The sequence below is a fragment of the Neophocaena asiaeorientalis genome, unplaced genomic scaffold (assembly GCF_003031525.2).
Source record: "Neophocaena asiaeorientalis asiaeorientalis breed wild unplaced genomic scaffold, Neophocaena_asiaeorientalis_V1.1 scaffold365, whole genome shotgun sequence".
NCBI lineage: Eukaryota > Metazoa > Chordata > Mammalia > Artiodactyla > Phocoenidae > Neophocaena > Neophocaena asiaeorientalis.
The window spans coordinates 651,342-664,409 of NW_020172773.1; positions in this window are offsets into that span (position 1 = coordinate 651,342).

Sequence of the window (13,068 nt, forward strand, 5' to 3'; positions counted from 1 at the left end):
GTATATTAATCATCCACTAGTATTTCCCCACTGATCTCAGAAAAAGAGAACCATGAAATCAAAGAACTTCTTGGGGAAAAAAATAGTTTTGATGTGTATCAAACTTGAAAAAAAGTCATATTTCAAAATTACTATTTCAACAATTTGAACCTGCCAAAATATATCATTTGAACTATTCAGTTACATGTTAGCTTCTGCTTATCCGGTGGAGTAGTTTGTAGCAGACCAGAATTTCTGTTGAGACCAAGTAGAAAAGCAGGATTAAATACCAGGTAATCAGTATGAGTGTACTGGGAGGCAATGAGAAATGGATAGGGTATAACTTCTTCATGGAAATGAGCTGACTTTTACAGCCATTTTGTATCAGGGCAATGTTTGCCAATTTGGTATGGGGAGGGGGCTGAGAATCTCAGCATTTTACTTAGGGTACTGGGTGAAACCAGTATGGTTTTGGGTAGATACCTGGGGAAATTCAAGCACAGAGATGTTTACTATCCAGAGAAAAGGCTAACTTGAGGGGCTACATGGGGCAAGATGCTAAAGACCTAAGCAGAAAGCCTCTGCAAAGCAATGCAAAGTGTTGGCAGTCTTGTGAGACCTGCAGGAGAAATGGCCTCAAAGAAACATCAGACTTACAGCTGAAAACTCTTGAGAACCAGAGTGAACTAGAGATAGACCATTTCCAGGCCTGCAACCCAGTCTCAACATGCAACAGTCCCCAATTAAATTAAGGTGAATTACTGTGTTGTCTGCCTAGTGAAGGGAATGATGAATCCATTATAGAGCAGGATACATCACCTGGATCTTCTACAGTCTCCTATACAAAATAGTCAACATTTAATAAAAAATTACTGGACTTCCCTGGTGGCGCAGTGGTTGAGAATTCACCTGCCAATGCAGAGGACACGGGTTCGATCCCTGGTCCAGGAAGATCCCACATGCCGTGGAACAGCTAAGCCCATGCACCACAACTACCGAGCCTGTGCTCTAGGGCCCTCGTGCCGCAACTGCTGAGCCCACGTGCTGCAACTACTGAAGCCCACGTGCCTCGAGCCCATGCTCTGCAACAAGAGAAGCCACTGCAATGAGAAGCACGTGCATGGTAATGAAGAGTAGCCCCCGCTCGCTGCAACTGGAGAAAGCCCCTGTGCAGCGATGAAGACCCAATGCAGCAAAAAAAAACCCCAAAATTACTAAGTATGCCTCAAACTCCCCAAGAAAACATAATCAAAAATCAAAAGAGAAAGTAGACAATAGAAACACATGTATAGGTGACTGAGATATAAGAGTTAGCTAGGAATTTAAAATATCTCTAATATGTTCAAGGCAATAGAGGTAAGACTTTCCCAAACACATGCCCTTTACTCCCCCACCTACAATCTCTGCACTGTTTGAGAATACAAGTAATAAGGCAGGGAAAAAATTTGACAGTAAATCAGAAGGTGTTTTTCTACAGAACTCTCCAGGAGGGCAAAACCACACAAAACAAATGAAATGCAGTTCATGTGACTGGCTTGGGAATGATTAGATTGTGTGTAGGGTAGGTAGAGTAAAAGAGATTCTCTGCCTGTGTTTCTGAAGGCCCTGAAGAGCCTGAACAAACTGCACTGGGCATGAATGATTTGCTTGCTATCATTATCATAATTTTTTAAAGTTTAGTTATGGTAAGGGAAAAAAAAATCCCTCCAGGCTTGCTTTTTTATGACCCAGTCTCCCTGCAACTGTTTGATATATTCACTGGTAAATCTGATGACCTGATGACCAGATCAATGAACTCAGGATCAACTGTACTGTACTTCAGTCAACACTCAATCCTGGGGAAAAGGTGGAAAGAAGGATGTATCAATAGAGGCCAGGGAGGACTAGAGAAGGCATTGACACAAGGCCTCTTCCCATTTCGGTTGCCATGAACATGAGTAAGCTTCCCCTGTCCTGCGTCTTGGGGAGGAGGAAGATATTTACCCAAAGAGGCTATTTTAAATCATTACTGAGTTATCTCTGATTGGTAAGTAGAAATAGTCCCTTTCTGCATCCCTACTTTCCAACTTTAAAAGAAATGAGGCCTCAAGAGCTCACTCAATGAATTCTGCTACAAAAATTAATGGAATCATTTTTCCTCTGCCCTCACTTTAAAACATCCATACCACCATAAGTAACATCTCCTGGTATGAATGTCCCAAAGTGAAGCAGTGTTCTCAAGGCTGGAGGAAGAGATGCGTCAGGCTCCTGGAGGGACATTTTTAAACTACATCTCCCTCCCCACCCATAACCCAACTGTGTCCCATTATTCTTGACAGCATATTGTAGATATGAAAGATCTGGAAGAATGAAAAATATTGAGAATTAGGGAGAGGGAGAGATAAGTGGAAAACAGAGGTAGTCACCTACTACTGGAAGATAAGACCAAAGCCAGATGACCAGTGTAGTGTGGGTACTGGTTGAACAAATTCTGTGACAACAGACAGAATAACATGAAGGCCCATGGAAGGCAGAATCTCTGGGAGGAAAATGGGAAGAAATGGGAACTGCATGAGAAGACAGAGCCTCTGTGAACTACAGATTATACTTCCTTTTCTGTATTCATGGAATTGACCAATGAATGTATGGGCAACATCTGAAGGGATTCTGTACGCAGTCAGGTTGAAATGTTTAAATTAATAAATGTGATTTTTAACGTAGATCAAGTCTTGCCCATCAGTCTGGTAATGGCTCTCACATTTAACACGGTGTTCTCTTCACTGTGAACTAAATTAGTGAATATAAAAGATGAGGGAAGATGAGGGAATTAAGTGAGGTCTGAACTTTTGAGTCTTTAATTAAGCCTTGCTCCCAGTACCTAAGGACATTGAGATGCCTTCTGCATGTTTTTCCTCCATTATCTTCATCATCTGAGTAGGATCCCATGGGCTTTCAACACACACACACACACACACACACACACACACACACACACACACCTGCCTAAAGTAGAACAGATAAGTTACGTTTGGGAATATACGCTGAGAGCTGATTGTGGAGGTCACAGGACTATTGCATTCCTTTTTTTCTGTGCTTCAACCTAGGTTTCCAAATGTCTGTTGAACAGAGGTGTGAAGTGGTTACTATGTCGTAGTTTTGCGCCTTATACCTTCCTTCAAACTTAACAAATCTGAGCTGATTTCTGACAAGTTAATTGCACACTTTTTTTGGAAGGAGGGGTGACAATACAATGTCTTTTCAAACTATAAGTTAGGTGATCTTCAAAGACAGCATTGAATTCTTCTGCTTGAGTTATACTGGCTAATAGGAACTTAAGTGATAACTGGTAGGAGAGCATTGAAGCATTCATGCATGTGGAATCAGATGAACACCCAGAATTGGAATTTCCTAAGGAAAGTTATTCTAGTGGAGAAACACCACCCAGGTTGAGTGCCAATAGCTCTTAAACTAACATGTGGAACTATTATCCTAATAAGTAACAACTAAAGGTGCCTGAAGAAAAGCAAGACCAATATTTTCAAGTCCATCTTTTCAAGCACATTTTAAAAACAACAGATTAAACAGAGTTATATACAAGTCTCTTCCTTTGTTAAAGGGAATTTAATCCTACTGTCTTAATTCTGATTCCATATATTAATGCTTACCCTTGAAAGGCACACATGCAACTTAAGTAAATCTTAAGAGAATAAATTGTATTATTTACTTTAATAAATTTTATTTATCTATTAATACTTTTTAATCAATTAATTACTGTTTTATCATATATCTATTTATTACAGTTTAATAAATCATTTATTTAAGTAAATAGGTGAAACAGCCAATTCATTTATGAAAAGAAATTGCCAAGAGCTCTGATTTCTATTGGTAATTTCTGTTTCTAGCCAGTGATAATAACACTAGTCTTCCTGAAACATTTCTTTTTAAATGATCTACTTAAAACCGTATCAGTTTTCCACGTGTCATGCAATTCTAGACTGCAATGTGACTACAGCTTCAGCTTCTACTAATTAAGGTTAAAGGGACACATTCTAATGCTTATCCTGTGTAAAATCAGCTCAGTTACCTTTCAAAGTTGCCTAAAATTTGTGAACTATTAGTGGTTCAAATACATGAATCCTCAGCATTTTATAATAGACATACCTAGGTGTATACAGATGTATACCACATCATATGGTATGTAAATTTTACCCCTTAAGGCTTTCTAAAATGTAGAGGTAAAGCTGAATGTTTGCCATCACAGTTATTTTTCCCATCGTATGGAGAATCTGGAATGATGTTGATATTGGTAACGGCTATTGTGTTCTCAGTTTCCTCATTTACAAAATGAGTTAATGATATCTGCCTCATAGTTGTTGACAAGAGTAATAGAAGAAGGTTGCCTGGTAATAGTAAGTGCTTGAAAAATGCTGTTATACTATTGGCATCCTTTTTAGTGTTGTTATTATTGCTCAGCAATTTAAAAAAATTAGACAGGAAAATGCTCTTTCTATTGGACCCCTCACTCATGCTCATTCATCATGTGTATTTTGAAATTTAGCCAGAGCTGTGATAAGTTATAGTCTCTACTTCAGTGATCTTTAAACTAGACTGCTGTAATATTTTATTAACAGCCTGAAAAAAATTCAACAAGGCGCTTCATGGGTGCAAAATGTTACAACTTGAATGTTACTTTCCAGGAAGATGACTCGATATATTTTACACTAGTTGAGAGACAATAATCCAGGCTCCCTGATATAAAAGGATTTAAACACCCATGAGCATATGGTGTTTGTATGGCTTTTGTTACCATAGCCTTCCATTGTGTGGGTACCTATTCATCTATTTTAAACTGATATGTCACATACAAGGAAAAAAAAAAAGAAATTGCAGTCAAATGCTATGTGGAGAGATGTGGCTTTAGTCATCGTGTTTCTTTTTTTTTTTTTTGCGGTACGCGGGCCTCTCACTGTTGTGGCCTCTCCTGTTGCGGAGCGCAGGCTCAGCGGCCATGGCTCACAGGCCCAGCCGCTCCGCGGCATGTGGGATCTTCCCGGACCGGGGCACGAACCCGTGTCCCCTGCATCGGCAGGCGGACTCTCAACCACTGCGCCACCAGGGAAGCCCCGTTGTGTTTCTTAATTAGAAAAAATTCTCCTGCTATAAGGAATGAACTGTGGGTTTATGCCTGGAGACCATTTTAAGGTCCTGTATATCGTGATTATTATTCATGTCCATTTGTTGTTTTCTTTTAAGCTGTAATGAATTTCCAGCTTACTGGTTTCAGTGCTCAGAAGATGAACAGCTTTATGAATTTAGGGCAGATACTGTTACAAGTAGTTATTTTCCATTCCAAACTCTGACAAAGAAAAAAGAATAAAGGAGAGGGTATTTTTCTCAAATGGCCTTTAAAATTATTTCTCTTTGGATAGATCTTTGAAAATGACCAGATTGGAGGTTTTAGCTATTTGGTTATAATAACAGGGTTGAAAAGGTACTTAAGCGAAAATTTCACTTTGGAAATAAAAGAAATCTCAGTTCTATCTTGATTATGTATTTGTGTTAAACACCATGACAACTCACCAGTTTACGTTGTTTCTATGCACTTGAAAAAGAGGCTTAAAAATTAAAAACCTCTTTGAAATACTACACAACACAGCCTCGCCTCCGGTCATATCCCTTTCTCCCATATCAGAATCAATATTTCACTCCTTATTCAGATCAAGACAATGAAGAAAAACTACATGCTGTGTGCAGAGTTAGGTGGTTAGAAGGATTCTGGCCTATCTCTTGCTTCCAGTGCATTCTTTTTCTCTTCTACCTTTATTTACCTTTCCCTTTACAAAAATCCTTGAGCTCTTGTCTCACATGAAGGGGGGGAAAAACCTGTAAAATGTTATAATTGGGTCCTAATTTATTTTTCCATTTGGAGGAAAACAGTCCATCCAGCCTGCAATAATATGTAAAAGAGAGCACCTGTATGGCGCCCAAGGTCTTACTGGTGACATGTGAAAGATCCACAGCCCTTTGTTGTGTATAATAACATTATTAGCACATTAAATGTAATCATAGGGAATTAAACAAAAATATTTACCATTACAAATAAATTTTTATTCATTTATTTAAAACTAGTGGCTTACTAAAAGTGGTAAATATTCTGCTGGTGTTCCAAAAACAGAGATTCTTACTGATACTTATGAATATTTTATAGACAAGTAATGTGCAAAGCAAACTTTAAACAAGCTTGATACAATTTTTCATTGCTCATGCCGAGCCACCTTTGAATGGCAGATTCCTTTTAAAGATAATCATTCATTCAACCATTCATTCAGTCACTCATACATCGAACATCTCGGAGCACACATTTTATGCCATGTATGATGTTAGAGTACACAAATGAAGAAATGGTCTGTGTCTTAGAGATTGCCTCTCTGACAATTGTCAGAGAGAGAATTGTGTCAGATTGTCTCTCTGCCTAAAACCACACTCAGTGACACAGGATGTCTTCAGTTCCTCAGTGATAAGTTACAGACACAGTAATATCATGAGTTAGGGAGAAAACAGGTGGTAATAAAATCTGGACTGTGAAATAGTGATCATCTTTCGCTTGACCAGAGGTCAGTGTCCTCATATTATACACTTTATGAAGGAATACAAGTTAGGACAAAACAAAGTAAAAGTCTGTTACTCGGGAACCAAATAGGATCTTGGCCTTTCCTTTCTCATCAAATGTGATAGGGAGTGCCGCGTATAGGGGACAGGGAGCCACTTGGGAACTCCCTGTCTTCTAACTGCCTGCAGGAAATGATTTCTTGGCTACTTTATTAGGGTTATCAATAGGCAACGTTTCTCGAGTGGTAAGGAAGAAAGGAGGTCCTACTTTCTCCAACTTCCTCGAGCTTCTTCCTGAAGGCCCCCTTCCTTCTCACCCAGCCAGGGGAATTGAAAAGTTTTAACCGACCAGACTTGAATGGCCCCCTACCTACGCAGTTGTGCCTCAGCCCAGCGGGGGCGGCGCGAAGCTCTGGATTCCTCCCAGCTGCCGCATCTGGCCGCGTCTGAGTCCAAACGTCCCAGTCCGAGGCCACGCTGGTCTGTGTGCTCGTGGAAGCCCAGGTTTGAAACATCACATTCGCGAGGCCCCGCCCCTCTGCGCGCGGCCCCACCCACAAACCCTCCCTGCCCGTGACACCTGCGTGATACGTGCGTGGCACCTGATTTTTTTTTTCAATCGTAGGAAGAGTTTGTATTTTTCCTTTCAGATTCTAAAAGTAATATGATTGTTAAAAATACTTTGGAAAATACAAAAAGATGTACATAAAATAAAAATAACCTGTAGTCTTAAGAGAAACACTAAGACCATTCTAGTGTATATCTTTGCAATCTCTTTACCATGAACAGATAGATAAATAGATCATGCTTCTTCTCTGCCTCTTTCACACACACATAAATGCACAGGTAGGGTATACATAAATATACTTCATAAGATTTTGTATATCTTTTCTCTTTTAAAGAAAAATACTCAAACTTTTTTTTGTACTCTAAAGTATATGGATGTAGGAGTTAAAGTTCTGCTGTGTACATTAAAAAGTTAAAAAAAATGAAAAGATCAGCCATATACCTTCCACACATTTCAGGAAGTAGAACATTATCAATACATAAGGATTGAATCTTTCTCCTCAACAGTGTTATGAATTGTATGACAAACATTCCCTTGCTTTTCTTTATACTTTAACAAATAATATATGTATAACTTTTATTGAAGTATGGCACACGTACAGAAAAATGAGTCAGCTGCAAGTGTGTTCAATGAATTATCACAAAGTGAGCCCACCAGGATAACTGCCACCCAAGTAAAAGAAATAAGACATTCTTAGCACCCCAGAAGACCCTCCTAATCACTATCCCGTTTCTGTTCCCCAAAGGTAATGACTGTCTTCGGTTCTAACACCATAGTTTAGTTTTGCCAATTTTTGAACTTTTTAAAAATAGTCCAGTCATTGTTTTCCTGTTCAATACTGCCATTGATTATAGTTATCTTTTACAAAGTACACTCCATATGCTAACTACACATATTGCAAGTCTATATCCTACCTTCCTTACTTGACACTGTATAGAGTCATTTTGCATGTCATTTAACATTCTGCTTTTAAAAAATAGTTTTTGCCTTATAATCTATTGGATGGATGTACCATGATTTTATTGGAAGTACAGGGTTTGGTTTTTGGTGGGGGAGGGCAATTTCTCCCAAGCATATGTACTCTCTTGCATATCTTTTTTTTTTTTTTTTTTTTTTTTTTGGTGAGCGGGGGCCTCTACTCTCTTGTATATCTTTTAATGTAAATCTCTGGGTTATTTCTTTTGGATTATTCCTAAAAATGGAACTCCTAAGACAAAAAGCACTAACTTTATTTTTTTAATTTTTAAATTTTATTTTATTTACTTTTTTATACAGTAGGTTCTTATTAGTCATCAATTTTATACACATCAGTGTATACATGTCAATGCCAATCTCCCAATTCATCACAGCACCATCCCCACTGCCCCGTGGCTTTCACCCCTTGGTGTCCATATGTTTGTTCTCTACATCTGTGTCTCAGCTTCTGCCCTGCAAACTGGTTCATCTGTACCATTTTTCTAGGTTCCACATACATGCATTATATACGATATTTGTTTTTCCCTTTCTGGCTTACTTCCCTCTGTATGACAGTCTCTAGATCCATCCACCTCTCAACAAATGACTCAATTAGCATGGTATATCTCTCCATCTGTTGTTATTGTCTTTAATTTCTTTCATCAGTGTCTTATAGTTTTCTGCATACAGGTCTTGTGTCTCCCTATGTAGGTTTATTCCTAGGTATTTTATTCTTTTTGTTAAGAGCAGTAACTTTTTAATGGCTTCGTATCCTTCTGTCATATTGCTTTACTAAAAAATTATGCCAATTTATAGTCTTGCTAGTGGTGTGGAACAGTATCTCATTTCAACTTCCCCAGTATTTTTTAAGATTTGTTAATTTGATAAGTGAGAAATATTTTCTCCTTGATGTTTACATTTGCACTCCTTTGATTGCAGGTGAGGTTGATTATGCATGTTTATTATTAATTTATTTTTTTTTTTACGATTTATTTATACATTTTTTCCCCAGTCTCCTCAAGTTTTGACGTTGGTTTCTCCATGATTAAGCAGCTGTTGTGCCTGAGTCCCTTAGGTTAACTGAATGAATTGTGGTCCTTAGGTCAACGATTGGCCTAAATCTCAGGACTATCATAGGAATTCCTTCAGGGTTCTTTAATATCTGTTGAATCCCCTGCCCCTCCCTGTAGATGACAGGATTGTGATGGATGATTTCAATTTCATTACCTCATTGCAGTAAGAGAGTGAGGAAAATCGGGTTTCACTACTGTCACATTACCCCTGAAGAGAGTGAGGTTGAGTCCATAGGTGACTTGCTCAGGTTGCTGGATGGGCACTTGAACCTGTACATTCCCGCTTAGATCCTCTACCTCTCATAGTTTTAAGCTGAAAGTTTTCCCTTTGTCATCACAGATCAAGTAGTTGTGGTTCTGTTGGGTATGGTATCTGTGAATTTGAGACCCGGGGGAGGAGTTTGCAAAACTGGGCTGAGGAGGTAGTAGTTGCTGAAGAGTGTGAAACATATGAGATCACCTCTTATAATTATAGGAAAATGAGCCCCCAAGGAGATGATGCCACTCTGCATGGCCATGCAGGTTGTACATAGCACAACCCCAGAGGGGGCACCATCCACATCCATTATGACTTGAATGGCATCCCTTGGAATTCTACTGATCCACACCTGCATCATCAGCACTTTCTCAATATTTATTTAATTTTTGTAATAACAAGTGCTTTTCAAGCATAGGTCAGTGTAAACTAGAAATAGAATAAGCGATGGGGGATTAGAAAGCTCATTCTGAACTTTGCTCTTAGCTGTCAAAACAATTGATACAAAAATTTGATACATCAGTGCCATTCATTGTTCCCGAAAACATAAAATAATGCTGAGGCAAAAATTTAAAGCAACTTTGTCCCTGTAGAAATACAGTCAAAGCACTCTCTGTGGGTAGTATATAAAGACTTCTCACGTGTCAAAAGAGAGTTGGACATTTTCTTACGAATACCAGGCAATTGCAATGCAGATTCTGTAACAGCAGTTACCTGGCATGCCAGCACATAGGAAAGTACTCATGTGGTTAAGAAAGTGACCATGCACTTAGCAATGAGCATTTTACAGTAGAAGCCATTTTAGAGGCCTTCTTGTCTTGCAATTACCCATTGTGGTTACTTGGTCAGAGTCATTCACCACGAAGTTAGGAGGAAGGATTCGAGATTGCAGATGGCCCTAACTGAAGCCACCAGCTGAGGCTCTCTTGGGTTGCTGCAGGTAGGATTATCCAGGCTTCATAGTATTTTGCTTTTGGTTAACCTGCTTTGCCCTCACTCCACCTGAATTGTTAAATATACCACATACTTTAATATTTTATACCCCTCAGTCAGTAGTTATTAAGGTATTCCTTTTCAGGGAAGCAGTGTATCATGGTCGTAGAAAGAACACTGGTTTCAGAGCCAGAAGATTGGACTTGAGCTCTTCCATTAACAAACCAGTGGGAGTTTCCTCATTTGTAGCATCTAGGCTCTGAATTGATTGATTACTATGATAATTTTCCTGCTCTAAAACAGTAAATACATATATATATATATACTTTAAAATGAAGATTTTCTTGAATAATGAGTTTTTAAGTGTGAGTTTTTAAAAAGAAACATCAAGAAGGTTTTTACATGAGCTCAAAGTAGAAAACCCAACATACACACACACACACACACACACACACACACACAGTATACCATATACTTGTACTTAGTTTTGATAATATCCCTAGTCATTATTTTACATATTCTTTATAAACTGACGATTACATTTGCAGTAGTAAGTAAAATAATTTCTCATCAGAGCAAAAGAGATGACTGCTCTCTCTTGCACATACTGGGTAATTTCATAATCAGAGTTGTTTTAAAAATTCTTTATCAGGATTGGCAAAACTTTTGGTACAGAAAATGTAAGAAATGTGTTTCTTTTCTGTTCTTTGGAATAGGCTTAGCAATTATCTCCTGCTTAAGTGTAAAAGTGATGATCTGCTTGCCCATACAAACACAGATTGTCAAAGGTTTGTCCTTGTCTTGAAGTTACAGGAAAAGCAAATTAATGGGCAATTTTGATATTGTTGAGCAAATTCAGGGCCTACCCCTGAGGATGCCAACTGAAGCGCTGTTCATGTATTTGGGGCTTTTACTGGTGTGTGGGGGTCCTCTGGACCCTCTGGAGGCAGCTTTGCAAATTCCAGGTATAGCTCTGCTTGCTCAAATAGCTATTAGTTTCTGTTTGGAAATGGGCAAAGTTTAACTTTACATCCTTCTTGCCATTTTGGTATCTCTGTCCCACTCCCTGCCCTGGCTCCAGAAACATCATTTGGGATTATCAAGACTAAGGTTTAGAAACAATACTCCTTAGGACAGCAAACACAGGATTTGAAATTGTTTTTAAAGAAAATTCAGGAAGCAAACAAAATAAAAATAAAAATGTGCATGTTTACAGAGCATTGATTTCTAAATATTATTTAAAATTTACATGTTCTCTTTTCTCTACCTCAACGTAATTTGAGGTAAACTGCTTAAATTTCTATTCTGATTTAGATTCAGATAGGTAGGACTTTTAAATCTGGAGAAATTATACCAGGCTCTTCTTTCCAATTCTATTTCTGGACCTGCCTCTTCTGCCTCAATGAACACATCCTCTGGCCCCAGGCCATCTTCTTTGAAGGCATCCTGGGCTTGTTGGTGCTATACCATTCCTGTCATGTTTCTTCTACTGGGTTTTAGGTAGTGGGCAGTGCTGTGTATGTAAACTGGCTCTCAGGAAAGCAAAACAAACACACACTGATTAGTAGCATTTGTCAATTTCCATATATAAATATTCCTACCATGGCCACTTTCAAACTACCAACATGAGACACTGGGAAGAGAAGTACACCATTGGCCCCCAGAGGCTAGCCAGAGCTGGCTCCAGCACCCTGTATATGTCTGTCTTTACAGGCACAATCTGAGTTTCAGTCCTAAATGTCTCTATGGCTTTTGCACCTGATCCATTTCTCTCTGTCTTCTTTAAGTTTTATGAATTGCATTTATTAGTAGACCAGGTCTTCTTTTTGCTTGGTTTTCTAGTTCCAAGCCAGTTTTTCTGTGTGGTTTACATAGTCACAGGATCCCTTTGATCATGTACACTGCCTTTCCCTTGTACCTGACTACATCACATCACTCCAGCCACCAGCACAATGTAAACCTGTTATTCCTTCTTGTTCCAAAGCATATGCTAAATTCCCACTTAGCTCACTTTCAAGACAGACAGCAGACAGGCTCTGAGCTTCACGTATTATGAGGCCTTTCTCTGCTCGGAGTGTTATTTCCATTGATTTCTCTGATGGCTGCGTCCTTCAGGAGCCTGGGAATGATCTTGAGAATCATATGTCTGAGAGTTTACAGTATTAAAATTATAGTACACCTCAGGAACACACAAGAGATGCCATATAGATGGATGTTTTATCTGTGGGGGTGTAGAGTGAAAGTTCATGAGAAGACCAGGCCCAGACTTGGACCCACAAAGGCAGTTGTCTCTAAGCATAAATAAGTTGAATATGTTCAGATATACATGTATCATTTTATGTTGATTGTTTTCTGATGTGCCTTTACCTTGATAAGTATCAGTTGTGCCACGCAAGCCCATCACTGGTTTATAAAGGCTCTTGTACAGTCCTGAGGAGAAACCATCAGGGGCCCCAGGGGCTTTCCTGCTTCCTTGGACATGCAGACACCTCTAGTGCTAACTCTTTTCTGTGTCCTCTTGCTACACCTCCATATACATATTCTTACTCCTGGTTTAACCACTGGTTTGCTGAGCATTATACTGCATGCAATTCAATTAAGTGGATATTTATGGGACCTTTCTACTTTCTAAGAGAGGACATAACCATATCCCACCCAACCAAGTTTAGCTATCTTTGTTAGTGGCATTCTGAAGAAAATGAATCTGCTTCCCCCCC